This window comes from Sarcophilus harrisii, chromosome 4 (assembly GCF_902635505.1).
Source record: "Sarcophilus harrisii chromosome 4, mSarHar1.11, whole genome shotgun sequence".
Lineage (NCBI taxonomy): Eukaryota > Metazoa > Chordata > Mammalia > Dasyuromorphia > Dasyuridae > Sarcophilus > Sarcophilus harrisii.
The window spans coordinates 401,822,780-401,844,333 of record NC_045429.1 but is presented as its reverse complement, the minus strand read 5'-3'; the positions used below and the strand labels follow the sequence as shown (position 1 = coordinate 401,844,333).

The 21,554-nt window shown below is 33.8% G+C and overlaps 1 long non-coding RNA gene across 1 annotated transcript in view; it reads right to left on the bottom strand.

Moving 5' to 3' along the window:
• LOC116423394 overlaps window positions 1-21,554 on the bottom strand; it is a 38,821-nt gene that overhangs the window by 11,154 nt on the left and 6,113 nt on the right. The window contains exon 2 of the long non-coding RNA XR_004233994.1: window positions 13,276-13,346. This is a non-coding gene — a long non-coding RNA (uncharacterized LOC116423394). The remainder of the gene's footprint in view (window positions 1-13,275; window positions 13,347-21,554) is intronic.

The following is a 21,554-nucleotide window of genomic DNA, read 5'->3' as shown; positions in this document are numbered from 1 at the left end:
GCCAGAAACTCTTACAGCTAGTGCTCCTTTCTTCTCTAGTTATGGTCTCTGTGAGACTTTTTTTAATTATTAAACTTTTTTTATTTTCAAAATATATGCATGGATAATTTTTCAACATTGATACTTGCATAGCCTTATGTTCCAAATTTTCCCCTCCTTCCCCCAACTCCCTTCCCTAGATGGCAAGTAATTCAATATATGTTATGCATGTTAAGATATGTTAGCTCCAATATGTGTAAACATACTTGTACAATTATCTTGCTGTACAGAAAAGATTAGATCAAAAAGGAAAGAAAATGAATAAGAAAACAAAATGCAAACAAACAACAATAAAGAGTGAGAATGTTACGTTATGGTCCACACTCAGTTCTGTGGGACTGTTTCTTAAATGATTGCCCCCTGAATTAATGGCAGACACATGGCTGCTTCATGTCTCTAATTTTTTTTTCTTCCCTGTCTTGGGGGCCAACAAAAAAAGTCGGACAAATGTATAATGAACAAAGGTTTTCTATTTTTTGGGAAAAAGCGCTTAAAATAGACATAGCAATAAAATGTGATTCTCTCTATAAGAATGAATCCCAATATTAAAAACTGTGCATTTCCTTTTGGTGTTTTGTTTTTTGTTTGTTTTGTTATTGATTTTTTTTTTGTACTTTATAACTCTACATAATTACATTCCCAAAAGATGTTTGCTATGGAATATCATATATTTCACTGTACTTGGATGATAGAATAAGGCATTCTGCCCAATGTGGTATAGGCCAGGAGGAACTATGTAAGGGATAACAATCAAATGCTATCTACCAAACCAAGAAAAAAAGGGGCAGCTAGAGCATGATGCAGTGGATAGAGTACCAGCCCTGAAATCAGGAGGACTTGAGTTTGAATCTGGTCTCAGACACTTTATACTTCCTAGCTGTGTGACCCCCAAGTCATTTAACCTCAATTACCCCAGCAAAAAAAAAAAATTAAGAATTCATTGAGAAAAAAAATCATTCTAGAAGAGAAGCTGATAATAAGATACAATGTATTATTATCTAATAATATTGAGGAAATTTTTTGGATCAGACCTGTATTTCATCATCAGAAAGAGCATCAGAAAGATGAATTTCTTCACCAAAAGCAATCCCCCCCCCCATTTTAATCTTAGAAAGTTCCATGAGAACGGGGAAGCTAAGTGTCTTATCCCAGATCACACATTAAGTGTATGTCAGAAATGGAATGTGACCCAGGCCCATTGTTACTTCTCATTACATTACTTAACATAGTTTTTCTGATTCTGCAATTTCTTTGTTTTAGAGAACTCTTTAAAAACAAACAAACAAAACCACCTCTCTCTAAATTTCAGACCCACAATTTTTTTTGTAACTTATAGTGTTGGAGAATTTCAGGGGGAGCTAAGTTAAGAGACTTACTTAGAGCCACATATCTCATAAGTATAAGCAATGCAATGAATATTCAGTTCTTCCTGACAATGGACATCACCATTCTTTATTCCAGAATGCTTCTCAAATTATGTTATAGAGATATTGATTGTAACAAAACTGGCAAATAATAAATTTTTTAGATCAAGTCAATTTATTTTTAAATTGAACTAAACTAGAAAAATTCAGAACTTTTGATAAGAGGGACTTAAGGAAAAATTTATTGGTGGTATTAAATTATGTAAAAACTAAGCATAAAGGGCAAACAACAATGCTTTACACATGGTTTGTTAGAAGTTGGGTCCTGATTATTAAAAAAAAGCCAAGGAGCTTTGTTTCAGATATGACTAAAATGGAACAGCATTGGGAAAACTGCCTCAGGAAGTCAGCAAACAATATAAATCATAGTCAGACTTTCCATACCTTTCTCCTCACAGGAACTCCTAAAATATCAGACTATTCGTTCTGCACATTGAATATGCACAAAGTTTTAGATATTTTCCAAATAGATATCTTCAAAGTAGAGATTATTTCATTATAAAATTAAAGAAAGTTTCAGTGATTATATTTTAATGTCTTTTTCCAAGAAAGGAAAGAAAGAGGAAAGAAAAAGGAAACGGAAAGGAAAGGAAAGGAAACAAGGAAAGGAAAGGAAAGGAAAGGAAAGGAAAAGGAAAGGAAAAGGAAAGGAAAGGAAAAGGAAAGGAAAAGGAAAGGAAAAGGAAAGGAAAAGGAAAGGAAAAGGAAAGGAAAAGGAAAGGAAAGGAAAGGAAAGGAAAGGAAAGGAAAGGAAAGGAAAGGAAAGGAAAAGGAAAGGAAAGGAAAGGAAAGGAAAGGAAAGGAAAGGAAAGGAAAGGAAAGGAAAGGAAAGGAAAGGAAAGGAAAGGAAAGGAAAGGAAAAAGGAAAAGAGAAGAGAGGATTAGTAAAGAGGCAAGAGAAAGAAGAGAGGAGAGAAGAAAAGAAAGGGGAAAAGTGATAATTTTTTTTTTTTACTGTTCAGTTTTAAAGGCATCATTGATATTTAATTAATAACTAATTATGGAATTTAATTGAGTAGTAGGAAATTTTCTAATATCAGGCCAGGACTATAGACAAGAACAAGTTGTGGATATATAATAAGCAGTTAAGACTTTGGCAGTTGAAACAGGACTGAGAATATGCAACAAGCAAAAATTAGTGATAAATGAGACATGAGTCTGAACTGATTCTGGAAGGTGAGCAATTCAAATTGAGGATAAGTGCACTTAGGTCATAACAGGAAAAGGATGTAGAATCCAAGTACACAGATAACACCTGAAGGATAAAGTAGGACTTGGGCAGGTTTGGTCTGGGTAGCAGGATATTAAGGAGGCTAGAGAAGCATAATCTTGTACCATGTCAAACTTTAGCTTAACTATCATTCCCTTGAAAACAAGCACCAGTGCTCAGGCCCAGCTATCCTGGACTGCAAAGGTGGAGATGAGTGAGAGAACCTGGCTAAAGTAGGGAATGAAGAGAGAAAAAGGAAGAGTTTAAAATCTGGGTAAGATTGTAGTGAATGGAATATTTAATAAGGTTCCACACATTCACTGATTAATTCTATACAAATATAGTACAGTTTAAGCAGAGTCAATCTTCCAACCCCAAGCAATTTTAGAAAAACTTCAAAAATAATAAACAATGATCAGGTTATTTCTTTGCTTTTTCTAGAACCTATGAAACCATATTTCAAATTTTCAGAATTTCTTACTTCACTTTTGAGGCTATTCCACTCCCTCTACCAAGGAAGGTTACAAAATCTTTTATGACATAGGAAATGATGGCTAAAAAAACTGTCACCCTTCGTCCAACCAGGGATTTCTTCCAGAATGCCCATGAGAGCCAATACAAAACCCTCAAATTATCATGGTCACTTCAGTCTGATGTTTAGATTTAATGGTAGAATGCTAGACTTGACAGTCAAGAAGATAGGAATTGGACACCTAGCTTTCATCATAGGCTATCCATTTAGCCTTTCTGAGCCTCAGTTTCCTTATTTGTAAAATGGAGATAATACCTGTAGTACCTTCCTCATGGGGCTATTGTAATATGATGTATGTAAGGTACCTTACCAACCTTTAAGTGTTATATAAACATTTTTATTTCACTCATGCTTCACCTAAAACGATCCGTTTGGTGAAAAGATAGGTGATAGATTAAACAAAAGGATCATTACACAGTAAGAGATAAATCCCACTCTGAATTTAAGGCCAATTTTTAAAATAAAAATAACTAAATCTCTAAAAGGACAAGAAGGGTAAAAAATGTTCTTGATTTGCCTTTTTTCTTTTCCTTTATTAAAAAGCAGCTTTATTTCCCATCAGCAGAGAAAGACTTATGGAATGCTAGCTATAGTGACTCTCATCTTGCTCTCCCTCACCCTGCCCCCTTCCCGTCCCTTTACCCTGTTTTATTTTGCATAGTATTTTCATTTACACTTCAGACCTTCAGGCTCAGCTACTGAATTCCCCAGTATCCTGGCCGGGGGCCAGCAGGATAAGACAAAGGTAACTTCAAACAGAATTGTGACAGAGCTCCATATGGCTATCAGGATAAACACATGAATAACATAATTACTACATGGTCTGAAAGCCTGAGCCCTGTATCTCTGCTTTAGTCTGGCTCTATACTTAGCATTACCAGTAAATCCTTTAATAAGCATTGCTGAAATAGACTTAAAATGTGCATTTATCCCTAAAAAAGATTAATTTGGGTATTTTCATATTGGAGGGCCTAGTGAAAATTTAAAATGCAGTATAATATGAAGAGTTTCATATTATGAAACATATTATGAGTTTCATAATATGAAAGTTTCTTCTCACTCCATTTTTATATTTTTATATAAATGTGTCTTCTAGACCATCTACCAAATCAGAGAGGTTCTGATTTGGATGAGTGGAGAAGCTAGCTACATCAGTGAAATTACAACTCCCTAAAGTATTGAAATATGGAGTCTTATATAACAATAATTCTTTACCTATTTATAGAGCTGTTTGGTTGAAAAGTCCATTAGTAAAGCCCCAGTCTAATGTAGACCAAGGTATGAGTCAGAATGGAGAGAAATCCATATCTTCCTGTGGCTTTCTTATAACCTTGAACAAAACCCATTTTTTGAATCTGAGTTTTTAATCTATAAAATGAGGAGGTTGTACCAGATGACTTCTAGAGTTTATTAAATGTTTAGTAAACATAAATGTGACACAAAGAGAAAATAGGCAAGTCACATAGTAAGAATAAGGAATAACAGGTACACTGGTGCCCCTCACAATGTCAGAAAAAAAGTCAAGACTCCAGCATATTAGATGAAACCCCTAAAGGAAGGTTTGAGAAGACTTGAACAAGAACTTCACAGGAAGAGCAGGAATGGAAGGGCTGCAATCAGTAGAGCTAAAGGAAGCTCTGAACCAATGAGCTCACATTTTTTTAGTATTGAGTAATTATTAAATACTTCAGGGGTCTCTCCAAATACAGAGGAAGATACCAAAAACAAATCCAATATGTTACCTGCTTTCAAAGAACTTATAGGAGATAAAAATTTTTTAAAAGTACATGAGAAAGATAAAAAAGTGATATGAGAATTCGAAGGACAGGTCACTTGAAAGTATACCCCTATTTTAGAAAGTATTTTCCTATTTATTAAAATAGATCTTTAGGATGAAAAGTAATTGGTTCTTACCTTATAGCTTTCTTTTAATCTTTCAGGCTCTATAAATTTGGCTATAGCAGTATCCTCATTCTGAAATAACAGTATTAAGTTTCTCCCTTGAGAATGTTTACATGATTAACAAACATCAAACTACTGACACAATTGTTTCATAAGGTGTGGGTTGGAATAGATAGCTATTGAGGTCCCATCTAACTTTGAGATTCTGTGATCCTTAAATTATATTCCTAATTATATTACTTACTTAAGCCACAAATTATATATGCATATGTTTTGAACATAGAGGGAAAAAGATAAGATCATTTATTTCCATAGGCACATAATTTTGAAAGGATAACTTTTTTCCTTATCAAAAAGCTTTATATATGTTTATTGTGACTCTCTAGTAAAACTGCATTTCTTAATGTATATTTGGTAGACAGTATAAAAGTTTTAAGGGAAAGATTAATTTGATACCAATTATTTACATAAAGACTTTTTTCCTAGATACCATTATCCTGAAAAGAGTTTAGTTAGAAGCTTTTATTTTTGCTTAACTTCCAAAATAATTTATTTTTTTCATTTGTAGTTCCTAGATTTTCTGAAAATCCAAGAATGATATGGTACAAAAAAAAGGAAATCTGTGTGTCATGAAAGTAGGAAGGGAAGTAGGGCAAATCAAAATTATATTTCTGAATACAGGGTTTAATTTGAAGCATAAAAATAAATTAATCAAAAATGAGATATTCAAAGGATGCTTCAGAGGTCCTCTTCTTTCTATAACATCTCAATAAAAGAATGCAGCACCTGCATAAACTCTTCCTCAGACAAGGAACCCTCTACTTTAGAAGGTAGACCAATCGGGCGTCAGGAAGTTCTAATTATTAGCAAATTCTTCCTTATACTGAGCTATAATTTGCCTCCTCGATAACTTCTCTCTGCTGGTCCTAAGTCTGGAGTCACACAGAATAAATCTAACCTGTCATCTGTTGGATGCCCTTTCAAATATTTGGAAATAGTAATCATGTACCTCTAAAATATTCTCTACTCTAAAATAAGAATTCCTAGATTCCTCATCTGATACTCTTCTGAGTCCCATGGCAGAACTCTTTTTTAACTATTTCCCTCATTCATTGGGTGCTTCTGAATGACTTCCCTGAATTATACATACTTGGGTGCTCCAGATATGCATATCTAGGCTGGGAATTTGCCATATTTCTTTGCCAGCTGGACCATATTAGGATGATTCAGCACCTCTCCTCTTACTAATGGGCACTAGGCATTAGAAACAGCATTTCTTTTTTTTTTTTTTTTTTTTTTTTGACAATAATCCAGTTGCTCTTGAAGTCTTTGAAAAGGATGGAATTCAACCTTTTAGAAGCAAAAAAACAAGTCCCTTTAAAATGAAGTTTTACTACCTCTATTATATTTAAACATTTAAGTTATAGAGTGAAAAAGTATAAAGTACAAATGTTATGATTGGATAAAATAACATATTCCATTTAAGCACAAACATGGTACTTCAGGAAAATGTGCATAGAGCCCTCTGACATATGACTTCCTTTCTATTTCAGCATTCCTGCTACTCCCCTTCCTTGTAAAGACCAGATGACTATTTGCTTTACTTGTTTTTTCTTTTTTTTTTTAACTGGATGTTTTCCTTTTTTTCACTCTCTTTTCAGTCAAAATCTTTTTCTTTTTAAGCTAAATTCAGTATGTTACTCATGTTCTTCTTATCATACTTGTAATTATACAATGCAAAAATTACCATTGATTTAGTCAGTTATTTAACACACACACACACACACACACACACACACACACACACACATACACAGTGAAAAAACAAGTAAAACAGGTTGTTTGGGGCCATGCAGACAAAACACTTGGCTGATTTAATTTTCTACTTTTCAGTGGGTTGTTTTGGTATTGTGCAGAGAAAGCCTGAATTTGGCTGAGCAACTAGTGTTCATCTTTTGTAGGCCTACTTTGGAATTCAGCCTGAGCACATTGTGTTTAGAGAAAATAGGATCAAATTTACTTTAAAAATAAAGCTACTACAGAGAATTATACTTTAACTAGAAGGAAGGTTACTGGGATTTTACAAAACTATGAAGAAAAAAATAAGGAACCTTTCATGCCTTTTGAAGATAGAACTAGGAAGTAAGATTTGCAGATGTTTAGGGAAAAGATCATAGAATCTAACAAATTAAAGAACTTAAGAATATCAAAGCTCTCAGAACAAATGAAGCAAATATAAAAAGCTGCATCTGAATTAAGAAGTAAACTCCTTTTATATAAAATGGATATTGTAATCCTTAGCTAAATGGACCATCAATGAATTGGGGTGACCATAAAGACTAGGGGCCATTTTTTCTTATACCTATACCATCTCATATTTACATAGAAATAGCAGAAACCAAAGAAATGAGATTTCCCCTCATATCATCCTCAGCCCAATATAAGTCTTTGTCAGTAAATTATTTCCATGGATTTTAATGTGCTCAGTCTTTATAATGAAAATAGGGTAGCATGGAAAGAAAAAGATTAGTTGTGAGAGAAGAGTTTTACTGTAAGTAGTGTAAGAAGACTTAACTTGTGAAAAATACTTTTTGAAGCTGTACTTTGCGCAGAATTTTAAATAGTGTGATAAGAAAAAAAGAAAACAGATAGACATAGTTTTGGCTTTAGGGATGTTTAATTTCCATTACATGGAATAACTTAAGAAATCTCCAAAGCAAGTCCAAGATAAGACAGGAGCACAACATGAATACATTAAGCATCATGCTTTTTGAAACATGTAAAAAATCAAAACAGACAATTTACAAGATAGTTTGTATTTAACTAAAGGACAATAATAAACTGTGTAGTTCACTTTTGACAATGAATATCATGGCTCCAAAGAACTAATCACGGAGAGTTTTGAAGGAAAAAAAATTCTTTCAAATAATTACATCAGCACATGGACTCTGGAAAATTTCTTCTTCCGTAAGAAGGACAAATGGACATTTCCTGTTTCACATCTCCAGTACATGTTGTCTTTTCAGACAACAATAGTGAGAAACAATAGTTTGGCACTGGTTCAATACATACTAAGAAATACTCTGGTCCTTGAAGACTGGGCTGAGTCAGCCTAAAACAGCAATGATCTAAATGACGAACAGAAGAGTAGGGACAATGTCCTGGGAGGGGCACTTACAAAGAACAAGGTTCAAGCAGCAGGCGCATCCATGTCTTCAACCTTTGATGTTTCTTGACCTTTGAGTAGTCTTTTTATTTTACATTTGCATTTACATAGACATTATTTAGGAACTGGTGGATTCGTTCTGTATGTGAATAGACTTAATAGTTTTTTCATTGTTGCAAGAAATGTGGCACAGTAGGTAGCTGAACTCTGCATTCAAATTTTGCTTCAGATACTACCTTTGAGATCATGGGCAAGACGCTTAATCTCTTTACATCTCAGTTTCCATAAAAATTAAGATGGTATTATTTGTTTTCCTTTATCTTACAGTGTTGTTATGAAAAAAAAAAACGCTTTGCAAACTTTAAGATTCCAAGGAAATCAGAATCACTGGTATTTTGTAAGGAAAGCAAAACTATAGGAAAAATGACAAAAGTCCTTTCAAAATGCTATTTAACCAAATTCAAGATGGATTTTCCTAACTGGCTGATTTTGTGAGTCAAAAACATGAAAAGGAATAGTAACTACATTATATAAGTATTTACAAGAATCACAATACGAATCTAAATCTAGTTTAAATAAAATTCAAGGTCCAGATTATAAAAGAAACAAAATGCAAATTTAAGAATCTCTAAGAAATGCAAAATCTGCATTTCCTTCGTCTTTCCACTTGCATAACAAAAGATCTAATTAATGATGAAAGAGAACATATAAGATAAAAGAAGCAATTAGAATTTGAAGGATAAATTCCTAATATTGGTCAATAATCCTCACATGAGGTGCTTTGGCTCATCAGTGAATTTCCTTCTTCTCTCTTTCAAGATGATTGAGGACTAAGGTATAAAAGGAGATGATGTACCCCACAACCTGCTTTCAACTCAAGAAACTGGCTTGACCATCAATTGGAGAATGGTTGGGTAAATTGTGGTATAGGAATATCATGGAATATTATTGTTCTGTAAGAAATGACCAGCAGGATGAATACAGAGAAGCTTGAAGAGACTTACATGAACTGATGCTAAGTGAAATGAGCAGAACCAAGAGATCATTATATACTTCGACAACGATACTGCATGAGGATGTATTCTGACAGAAGTGAATTTCTTCAACAAAGAGAAGATCTAATTCAGTTCCAATTGATCAATGATGGACAGAAGCAGCTACACCCAAAGAAAGAACACTGGGAAATGAATGCAAACTGTTCACATTTTTGTTTTTCTTCCCAGGTTATTTTTACCTTCTGAATCCAATTCTCCCTGTGCAACAAGAGAACTGTTTGGTTCTGCACACATATATTGTATTTAGGATATACTGTGACATATTTAACATGTATAAGTCTGCTTGCCATCTGGGGAGGGGGTGGAGGGAGGGAGGGGAAAAGTCAGAACAGAAGTAAGTGCAAGGGATAATGTAAAAAATTACCCAGGCATAGGTTCTGTCAATAAAAAGTCATACTTATGAAAAATTAAAAAAATTTAAAAAAAAGAAACTGGCTTGAGCTCCCTGCTTATATTAACATTAAATGCGGTTAAGTTATATACAAATGACATTAATAAATCTTCACTTTTAGGAAAGGAGGGGCTTTTATCACCTAAATTATGAAAGAATGATGAATTCATGTATGCACAGATACTAGTATAAAAGTAGAACCATACAATCTGTCATTACTCCCCCACAAATCAAAAAGGAGTTAAGAGTAGACAAAAGGAATAATGAGGGGGCAGTGATGAGAAAAGCAAGGAAGAGGTAGAGATGTGGAAGAAAAATGACAGCTAGAGCCACAGACAGGCCCACAGCACCTACCTCCAATCTTTCTCATACATTCTATTACAAATGCACCTCTGTCTTCATGCTAAACATTAGTTTCTCAGATGAAAGGGCTAAACCGTTCACCTAATTCCCAGTCCATTACTTATGTATCAATGCCAAGTATTTGCAGGCCTCTCATACACACAATCACAATCTTGTTTCAATGAAGATTACATGCTGTATATGATGCAATCATTATTGGGCTTTTCTGACTCCCTATAGAGGCATTTTGCACCCACTCAATTCATTTTTTTGATTGTATCTGTGTCTATAAATAAACATATTGTAATTATGAAAACTCCTCTAGGTTCTGAGTACTATTATTAGCTAATACTTAATCTTTGTCAAAGGGATATTAGAAACATTATTTAGTTAGGGAAAAGAAAAAGAAAAGGGGCAGAAGAAACATTCTCTACCACTCTTAAAAATGCTTATAATATATTTAGTGAATTTAAGTCAAACAATATTTAAGTGTCTATTCTGGGTAAAGCAGTATGTTCACAAAAATTTGAAAGATAAAGTCCTTACCTATGTGGAGTTTCCATTCCATAAAAGATAATACAACATACATAATAAACAGAAGTTAATTTGAAGAGGGGGGAGGGAAAAAAGGAGGGAGAGAGAAAGAAAGGGAGGGAGACAGAGAGAAAGGGAGGGAGGGAGAGAGGGGGACAGAGAGAAAAAATTCTAACTTGAGGAATCAGAGAAGGCCTCATAATAAAAGTAGCATCTATAAGGAGGGAGTGTATTCTATATACATCACAAATAAGAAATATGTACAAGATGGAGACTGTGAATGATGGGAATTGTTATTGTTATTCAATCGTTCCAGTCATGTCCAAATCTTCATGACCCCATTTGGGGTTTTCTTGTCAATGACACTGAAGTGGCTTGCCATTTCTTTCTCTAGCTCATTTTACAGATGAGGAAACTGAGGCAAACTGGGTTAAGTGATTTTTCCATGATCACATATGATCCTTGTTATAAGTATGCGAGGCCGAATTTTTCAGGCTTTCCTGATTCCAGGCCCATCAGTCCATCCATTGTGCTATGTAGCTGAATGATGGCGTAGGAGAATTCTAAGGTCAGTGAACAGCTGGCAGTACAGTTTGGGTGGAAAGTAAAGAATGTTAAAGTGAATAATATGAAATGAGGCTGGAAAGATAAGTTGGATTGAGACTGTGGATCTAAAAGTGAAGTTAAAGAGTTTACATTTTATTCTAGAGGCAATAAGGAGCCATAGGATTGTGAATTCCAAACTAAAAAGGAGCATAAAGTTACTGAGTCCAGTCCCCTTACTTTATAGATAAGGAAACTGATTACTTCTTTTTTTTAATTTTTTTATTATAGCTTTTTATTTACAAGCTATATGCATGGGTAATTTTCAACATCCATAATTGCAAAATCTTTTGTTCCAACTTTTACCCAACTTCCTCCCACCCCTTCCCCCCAGATGGCAGGTTGACCAATACATGTTAAATATGTTAAGGTATAAGATAAATACAATATATGTATACACGTCCAAACAGTTATTTTGCTGTACAAAAAGAATCGGACTTTGAAATATTATACAATTAGCCTGTGAAGGAAATAAAAAATGCAGGCGGACAAAAATAGAGGGATTGAGAATTCTTTGTAGTGGTTCATAGTCATCTCTCACAGTTCTTTCACTGGGTGTAGCTGGTTCAATTCATTACTGCTCTATTGGAACTAATTTGTTTCATCTCATTGTTGAAGAGGGCCACGTCCATCAGAATTGATCATCATATAGTATTGTTGTTGAAGTATATAATGATCTCCTGGTCCTGCTCATTTCACTCAGCATCAAACTGATTACTTCTGAAGCATGAGTTGAACGTAACACTAGTGCTCTATGTACTACTTTATACTGTCTTTATAGTTATTAAGGAGGGGAGAAAATGGTCATATCTATTCTTTAAAAAGCCTATTTTGGCAATTATATGGAGGATAGTTCATAAAAGAGAGAATGTGGTAGCAGGTTAAACCACTTATACTTCTCCTTTTTCTACACTAATGTTTCTACCTTCTGAGACCAGAGGATTCAGAGTATGGATCAGGGTTGTAACAAGGTGGCTGGTAACAGAAGGGACAAACATGAGAGATTTGTGGAGGGAGACTAACTCTATAAGACTCAACATGTGACATGAAGGGTGTGGAAGAGGGAAGAGTCATAGATGATTCTGAGGTTGTAAGCTGGAGTAACTGGAAAGATGGTGTGAATTTTTACAGAATCGGAAAAGTTTTGAGAAAAGGCAGGATTGAAAAAAGTTGAGAAGATAATAAGCTATGTTTTCAGCATTTTGAATCTGAGATTCTATGGGATATCCAAAGGGGAAAGGGAAGGAGAAAGCAGAGGGAATAAGCATTTATTTAGTGTCTACTATTTGTCAGGCATTCTGCTAAGTACTTTACAAATTTATCTCATTTGATCCTAACAGAGACACTACAATGTAGGTGCTGTTATTATTCCCATTTTATAGTTAAGGACACTGAAATAGATAGAGATTAAAATGACTTTTTTAGTGTCACAGTCAATAATGTCAGAGGCCAAATTTGAACTCAAGTCTTCTGCTATTGTTTGCTGTTTAGTTATTTCAATTGCATCTGATCCCATGTGGGGTTTTCTTGGCAAAGATACTGGAGTGGTTTGCCATTTCCTTCTCTCATTTCTTTTACAGATGAGGAAACTAAGGATAGGGTTAAGTAAATTGCTTAGAGTCATAAAACTAGTAAGAGTCTTCCTGATTTCAAGCCCAATGCAACATAGCTATTTAGTTGAAAAGATACAATTGGAAAATTGTAACTCAGGAGAGAGAGTAGAGCTGAATATATAGATTTGGGAGTCACTTGTGTAGAGATGAAAACTGTACTCATGACAAATGAAAACACAAATCAAGAAAGTATAGAGAGAAGAAAAGAGGAATCAGGACAGAGCCTTGAGGGTTAGCCACACTATGGTGGGTAGGAGCTAGACTATGAATCATCAAAAAGGGCTAAAAAGTGGTTGAGAAAGTAAAAAGGAAAATCCATAGAGAAGTATGTGGTGAGGAGAGGGAGAGACAAATTGAGCCCAAGTCAGAGGCAAATAGAGATAGAAGAGACAAAGACAGAGAGAATGATTTAATTGATGGGGATAGCTTCTGGAGAAAATGGAAGAGGAGTTGGAAGGAAATACCGTGTATAAGGTAGTTCTTCATCAAGGTCCTCAATTCTCAGTTTTCTCAGTAAGATGACGGAGAGGATGATCTGAGGCAGAGAAAGGTAGATGAAATGTTAGAAGCTTGAAAAGAAAGAAGGTGAATAAAAATAACAATTTTGTGGAGTGTTAGAGTGAGTCAATTAAGGAAAAATGAAGGCCTTGTATCAAATAAGATTAAAGAACACAGAATTGCAGTATATTGGATAAGCATGGTTGTGTAGTTTCAGCATTTCAGCAAGAAGGAAATAGAAGTCATAAAACAAATGGAAGAGGAGGGACAATGTTGAGAGCTGGCAAGATAAGGATCAGTAACAGAACTGGGAGCAAAGGATTCAAAAATAGTGCATAGTTGAACTGATTAACTAAATTCTATTATAATACCCTTATGGACAGCATGAAGGGCTATGGGTAGCAAAATAGCAGAGTTAGGTAGATTTGGAACTAGTAGAATGGCTGCAGTGTGATTTATAGTAGTTACTGTTAACTTGAACAGAAGTCTTTGTTGGAGAATCTCAAGGAATCTGTTCTCAGTTCTATCCTTTAAACATTTTTGTTAATAATCTAGATAGCATGATTATAAAATTTAAAAATTACATATTTGCATGCTAGAATAAAAATTTAAAATATATGAACAGATTAGAATAATAGGCCAAATTTAATAGAAATAACTATAAAGTTCTACATTTTGGTTCACAAGCAACACAAGTACAAGATATAAAGGCCTTAGCCAGAGTCCAAATTATTTCCCACACTGGTACCCTCATATAGATATTTTCCAGTCAGTAACTTTTTAAAAATGTAACACCCAGAACTGAACCCAATTTTTATATCACACTGTGATAATTGTGATTTTTAAAATATGTTGTTTGATGTTGTAGTTATAATAGGATTCCAATAGGCAGTCACAGGCTAAATAATCCTAATGATTATAAATGATCTGAAAAACATATAAGCAATGATAGACAAACTATACTTTTCCACTGTCTTGATTCATTTTGACCCTGTGTCAAATATGTAATTGTGACTCTTGATAGGAGGAAATTCCTAGCCCATTACAGTGGCTACATACCAAAATCATTTCTGGGATCCCTAATTATAAATTCAGGTACTCATCTGATTTTTTATCCTAATTAGGAAACTCCTCCAACTAAGTATTATATCCCTAAGTAATCTGAAGAATTTCTTTACTACCTCTGGATCTGATTAGGGATGCCCCCTTCTAGCTATGTCATTCCTTACCTGTTCTGAAACAAACTCATCTTTAAGTATAAAACTTCCTTCCTCAGACCTCACTATGACCATGAACTTTCACTGAGATTTTTGTCATGATACACATCTTTCTCACATGAATAATTCTGACCTTGTGTATGGCTGAATCTCTGTTTGATTGTTTTTCCATATAACATGTGCAGCATGTTTGCTGCAATACATAGTAATAAAATTCACATTTGGGAGTATCAATTTTCTTTGCTTCCCAAGTATCAGTTTTCTATAAATCTCTGAATCTGGGTCTTTACTCTGCCCTAAACTATAAGACCAAAGAAAGCACACAATACTGGCTCATCTTGAGCTTGCAGCCTAACTTAAATCCACAATCTAATCATTCCTCTCTTATCTTGTATTAGGGTAGGTAACTTTGGGGAATCTATACATAAGTTTTATATTTGTCTCAATTAAATCATAAGAAATTCAGTCCAGTATTATAAACTGTCAATTGGATCCATATTTCTAGCATCTAAGATGTTAGATAATTTCCCCAACTCTATGCTATCTTCAAATTTCGCAAGTATGACATTTATGCCTTTGTCCAAATCGTTATAAAAATGTTAACCAGCACAGAGCTAAGCACAAATTCGTTGAACACTCTTCTGGAGACCTCCTTCCAGACTAACCCTAAAATGTTTAAGACTATTCATTGGGAACAATTTTTAGCCAACTCCAGAATCATGAAATTTTTACCATTGTCTACCATTGTCTAGCCCATATCTTTCCATTTTCACCCCACAAGAAAAGCATCTATCAAATGCCTTACTAAATTCTAGACTAACTATATCTACTTCAACCTCCTGATCTTCCTATTTAGTAATGTTTTCAAAAAAAAAGAGAGATAAAATTGGATGATAGGAGGACATCTAGATAGAGAAAGTTTTTTTAGGTTAATAAGCTCCTTGAGGGTAGGGACAATGACTGTATTGCAAATATTTAAATAAATGTCTATTGACTGATTGATTGATTCTAATCATAGCTTCATGTCATACCTGTGGCTAAAAAAAGTACAAGTAAAGGTTAAAAGAAAACTATTTTGGGTAATGTGTGCATAAAAGTTATAGGTTACTTTTGATGATGGATAGATACAATAGTTCTTTAGGATCAATTCCACGTTAGATTTGTACTTTGGAGCATTAAAGCACCTGATAATAAATTATCACACACAGAGCAGACACATAACAAATGTCAAACAAGTATGTACCAAGATATTACAGCATTATGTATCATCATATTTCATCTTCAATGAGTAAATTGATTGCCCTTGGACTTTTTCCATTTAAAAATACATAGTTAACTTTATTGCATTGAGGATTTTAAAAAATTAAAAAGTCTTATTGATAACAATATGCTACTTAGATTATCCAAGAGATCTGAAAGTATTCAACAAAAAAAAATAACATTCCCAAGTACAAATTGGAAATAGTCTTAAAAGTTCAACAACAGAAGAATTTGTTCAAGTTGGGCTAATAGCCCATAAATAGTGTTATTAATTTATGTATTCTTTTGCAAAACTGCGGAAACCCTAAAACAACACAAACACACATGTATGTAATTTTAAAGGAGCTAAAAAGAAAGTTTTGAATTTTTGTCAATTATATTACTAAATCAATATATGAATACAATCTGTCCCTAAATTATATTGACTCTTTTATTTGAATACAAATTTCTTAATTTCCTTTAGAGCTCATTGTACTTTCATTTTTATTTTTTCATTGAAAGCATAAAATCAATTGATGCAATTTCCTTCATATATAAAATCCTAGTGCCTACAGAATCAATACAATATACATGATTTTTGCTAATTTAACATTTCCAAATTTAGTTCCCCTTCTTCATCACTATTTCTCTTAATATGTTTGAGCCAGAGTTTGGAACAGACTGAAGCAATAGTCAGGAAAAAATAGAATTGCCCACTAATTGAGACATTTTCCTTTCACACAGAGTGAAAGTGAAATTTCTAAGTTAGGGCAGAGCTACATCTAAGAAACAGAAAGCAAATAAAGAACACAAACTCTGCAGGCCTCAGTTCCTTAATCTGTACAATGGGGGGGGGGGAGGCAGTGAATAAGTTATAAAGTTTTCTACAATTCTAAATCTGTGACTCTTGAAGCATGAAAGCTCTATAATCACATCGATGTGGATAATCCCTCCAAAGGTACAGATTGCAACCCATTCATCCCTTCTTATCCTAAGTATCTCTTGTCCATGTCCTCCCATACCATAACTTTTCCATGGGCATACCATCCAAAATGATGGGGTACTCTTTCCAGGTCCCTTGACATGAGTTAGTTACCAAAATATCATTCAAGATATCCTCAGTTAATACCCATCCTTGGTATAAGAATAAAACAGCTCTGTTTGGGGTTATATTCTCTTTAATGCTTCTTGTATACAATACTTCATAGATTTTTGGGGGGAGAGGGGGTGATCTATTGATTCTCTATAAATTACAATATTCCATCATTTATAGTCACATAGCATTTCAAGTAGGATATTGGTATTAAGAAGCTATGGTCTTAATTGATAGAGATTAAAGAAAGAAAAAAGGAACCCATATGTACTAAAATATCTCTTTTTGTGGTAGCAAAAAAACCCTGGAAAATAAGGTGATACCCCTCAATTGAAGAATGGCTGAATGAAATATGAATAAAATACAAAATGACAAAAGAGATGATTCATGAGATACCTGGGAAAACTCATATGAACTGATGCAGAATGATGTAGAACCAGGAAAACAATTTATACTATGACAACATTGTAAAATTAAAGCTTTGAAAGATTTAAGAACTCTACAATGATCACTACAAAGGTCAACTTGAATTTCAGAGGACTCCTGACAGGGAGATGATGAATTCTACGTAGAATGAAACACAATTTTTTTGGATGAGGCACCAATATGGAAATTAATTTTGCTTAATTATGATTTTGTTTCAGAGAAAATTTGTAGATCATTAAAAAGCCCTGAACCATATTTCAAATACAATCTGTTCCATTTTCTTCCTTCAATACAATTTTTCATCCAATTTGTGGTCAATGCACAGTATCTTTCTAAGATAAATGGACTAGCTCCATAGGTGGCTCATTCAATTGTACATTATCATCTGAATGAGAAGCATTCAGGTATGTATTTAGGTAAGAACCCATACACATAATTGGGCTAAAATATTTTTAATTATTCTGAAATTTATTTTGGAGATAACACAATATTCCAGAGCTTGCTGTAATGAGCACAATGTCACTTACAAATACATGGAGTACATCACTCTGACTCTGCACTGGCCAGTTTTCATGTATGTAGCACAGTAGTTCTCAGACTTTTTGGTCTCAGGACCCCTTTACACTCTTAAAAATTATTGAGTACTCACACACAAAGTGAGTTTTTTTTTGTAGGTTATATCTATAGATATTTACCATATAAGAAATGAAAATATCTTTATGCTATTATGAAAGTTGTTTTGATTTCCTGGCCCCCTTGAAAGTATTTGGGAGGGTATGTGGACCCTACTTTGGGAACTGTTTAGTAGCAAGCATTCTTTGAAGCAGGACCCTATAGTGAAATAAGTGCTGAATTTGGAGTTAGAGGACATGGTTTTGACTTCTGGTTTTGCTATTTCCTATCCACATGACTTCAGTAAGCCTCAGTTTCCTGATGTTTACAATGAGGGAATTGCACTAGATGACCTCTTTTATTTCTAAATCTAGGAGTCTCTGCTCTCATTTTATGCCTCATTTGATAGTAACCATCCCAGGGTCAAACAAATTGATCTCTTTTGTTGCATCTTTCATGAACCTCTCATGATTATAATATATGCAAGGAAGGCATGTATGGAAAAGAGCTGTTAAAGTGACCCTCTGTACCCATGAATCCAATGTTGTTGTTGTTTTAAATACTTAATAGTAATCACAGTGGAATCTCATATTCTTTCATGTAGATATATAGTCTGCTGTAGAATATTATTTATAATTTTTCTCATAAAGATTTTGAAGAGATGGGAAAGTAAATATATGTATTGGTAATTAATTCAATTTTTCAAAAATAATTTTATATTTATTTTGTAATATTTATTTGGTAGATCTTTTCCAAGCAAATGGAAAATGTCTTTCACATATTTTGAGAATTGATATGCAAATGCCTTTGCATTTTTTATTTGCAAAAATTATTTTGCTTCCAAAATGGGCTTCTTCTATCCATACTTGATTTACTTCAGATATTATTTCTGCCCTTTTAATTTAGTGCCTAACTTTTTTTTGGTTACTTTTTTTTTAGTGTTACTTCCAATTTGTCAAATACAAAAGCATGTGATTTCAAAATTTCAAGTAGTGGTTCTACTGTCCTAAATAAGTAATTGTTCATTATAAAGCTTGATATATATATATATATATTTTCTATTTTTCATCTCTTTATTGTCTCCTTTCCAGTTTTATTCTTTAATACTTTTTAGATGATCTGGCTTGATTGGGTTTCCAGCCATGTTCTCTATAAACATTTTTTTTCCATTTTTTTTTCTCATTGCTTTATGAAATTATGCTGCTTATAATATCTCTCCATTCTCTTCTGTAATAGTTTACCAAAAAAGTTTATATCATAATATAAAATTTATATTATGTCTTAGACTTCCATGTATCTCTATTTGGCAAGGAGGTAAAAATATATATTATCTAAAGTGGTTTCTAGGCTGTTGACCTAATAGTGATTGGTTTATTTTGGTCAAACTTCCTTGGGGATAATAAAGATTTGTGTATATATTTGGTCTTCCAGTAATTTCCTTTTTTTATATTAATAGTTTATTAAATAGATCAAGTTGGAATTGTTTTAACTGCATGTTGTGCCTTTTGATTTTATTCTGCCTCTGTTTTGCCCTTTCTTACCCTAATAAACCAATGTTTTCACTTTACATACATAGATAATTCAGAAATAACTCCTATGTTGTTAAGTAACTGCTTCCCAGCTTATAAAGTCAATTGAAGTAGAGAATTTATTTGAAGGATTCCATAATGATGATGAAATTTATCATTTACTAGTGCTTTAAAGTTCACGAAGTTCTTCGCATGTTATTTCATTTTATCCTCACTACAATTACACCTTGAATCTAGACATTTTCACTGGCTGTCTTCTATATGTGGCAAGCTCCCCTTCCTCAATTCCACCTCCAGATGTCCTTGAGTTCCTAAAAGTCCCAGCCCAAATCCCACTTTTTACAAAAAGCCTTTCCTAATGTCTCTTAATTCCACTGTCTTCTTTCAGTTGATTATTTCCTAGTTTATACTATATTTAGCTTGTTTGTCTATAGCTGTTTGCATGTTGTATCCTCTACTAGATTGTGAGCTTCTTGAGGGAAGGGACTTTTTTTTGTCTTTCATTGTATTTCCAATGCTTAGTACAGTGTTTGGCACATAGTAGTCACTTAATAAATGTTTATTGACTGACTGCTGTTATTATCCCCATTTTACAGATGAAACTGGGGCACATAGAGAGTAACAGACTTTCAAATGATCATATAGCTAGTAAGTGTCTGAAACAGAATTCCTGCCTCCAACTCCAGGACTCTATCCACTGGGTCAATAGCTGCTATGGTCTTCTTTAAACACTTTAAACATTCACTACTACTTGTAGGATTAAATTAAATTATAAAAGTAATATCAATATGTGCAAATAAATATTCCATAATATATATATATATATATATATATATATATATATACACTAATGCTGTTCAGTCTTTTTTAAGTTGTACCCACCTCTTTGTAATCTCATGTGGGGTTTTCTTAGCAAAGATACTAGAGTAGTTTGCTATGTACTTCTTCAATATAGGCTAATGCAAGTTTGTTATAAACATATTAGGATAGATAGAAAGAGAGAGAGATAGATAGATGTAGATGTAGATATATATGGCAACTAGGAGCTCTATGGATAGAGTACTGGCCCTTGAGTCAGGAGGACCGAATTCAAAACTGACCAAAGACATTTACTATCTATGTGAACCTGAGCAAGTCACAACTCTCTCTGCTTCAGTCTCTTACTGTAAAATGAGCTGGAAAATAGGGGCATCTAGGTGTTCTAGTGGATAGAGCACCATTCCTGAAGTCAGGAGGATCTGAGTTCAAATCTGGTCTCAGATACTTAACTCTTCCTAGCTGTGTGACCCTGGGCAAGTCTCTTAACCCCAATTGCCTCAGGGGAAAAAAAAGAAAAGAAAAAGAGCTGGAGAAGAAAATAGCAATCTAGTATAATGTTTTTATCTAGAAAATCCCTCAAAGTTACAAAGAATCAAATACAACTAAAATAACTGAACAACTATATATGTGGGGTGTGAATATATGTATATATAATGTATGTGTGGGTGTGTGTATAAACATATATGAAGGAAAATGACTTGTGATTTACTTTCTCCAGGAAGTCCTAGTGTGAAAATTCACTTTACTTATGTTGCCTGAGTCACTGTGAGAGACCAAGATTTCCCTGTGGTCTAGGCTGGAATGTGTCAGAAACAGGAGTTAAATCCAGGTTTTTTTTTTACTCTAAAACTCTTACACATTATGCCATGTTGCTTCTCAATACATATGTGTGTATATGGATGGATGCATGTAATATATATATGTATGTATATGTATATATACACACACGCATGTATACACACAGAGAGATTGATTATATCAAGTCCTGAATCATTATAGAATATTCTAAATGAGATCCATAGTCATCATAAAGAGAATTTGCTATTACCATCCACTGAGAGAAAAGTTGATGAAAAATCTCCATTTTTAACTTATGATATGCAATTGTATAAACAACTTATAGAGCTCATCCAGCAGTGCTTAAATCTGGGACAAACACTGCAACGTGGACAATTAGCGGATCCCAGCCTTGAACAACAATCAGATAATAGGCTAGATTTTCTTTGGGAACTGACACAGTTCTTTGAATGACTCCAGGTTTCTTCCCAAAACAGAGGCCCCTCTGTTTTTAACACCAATAGCCTTTCAGT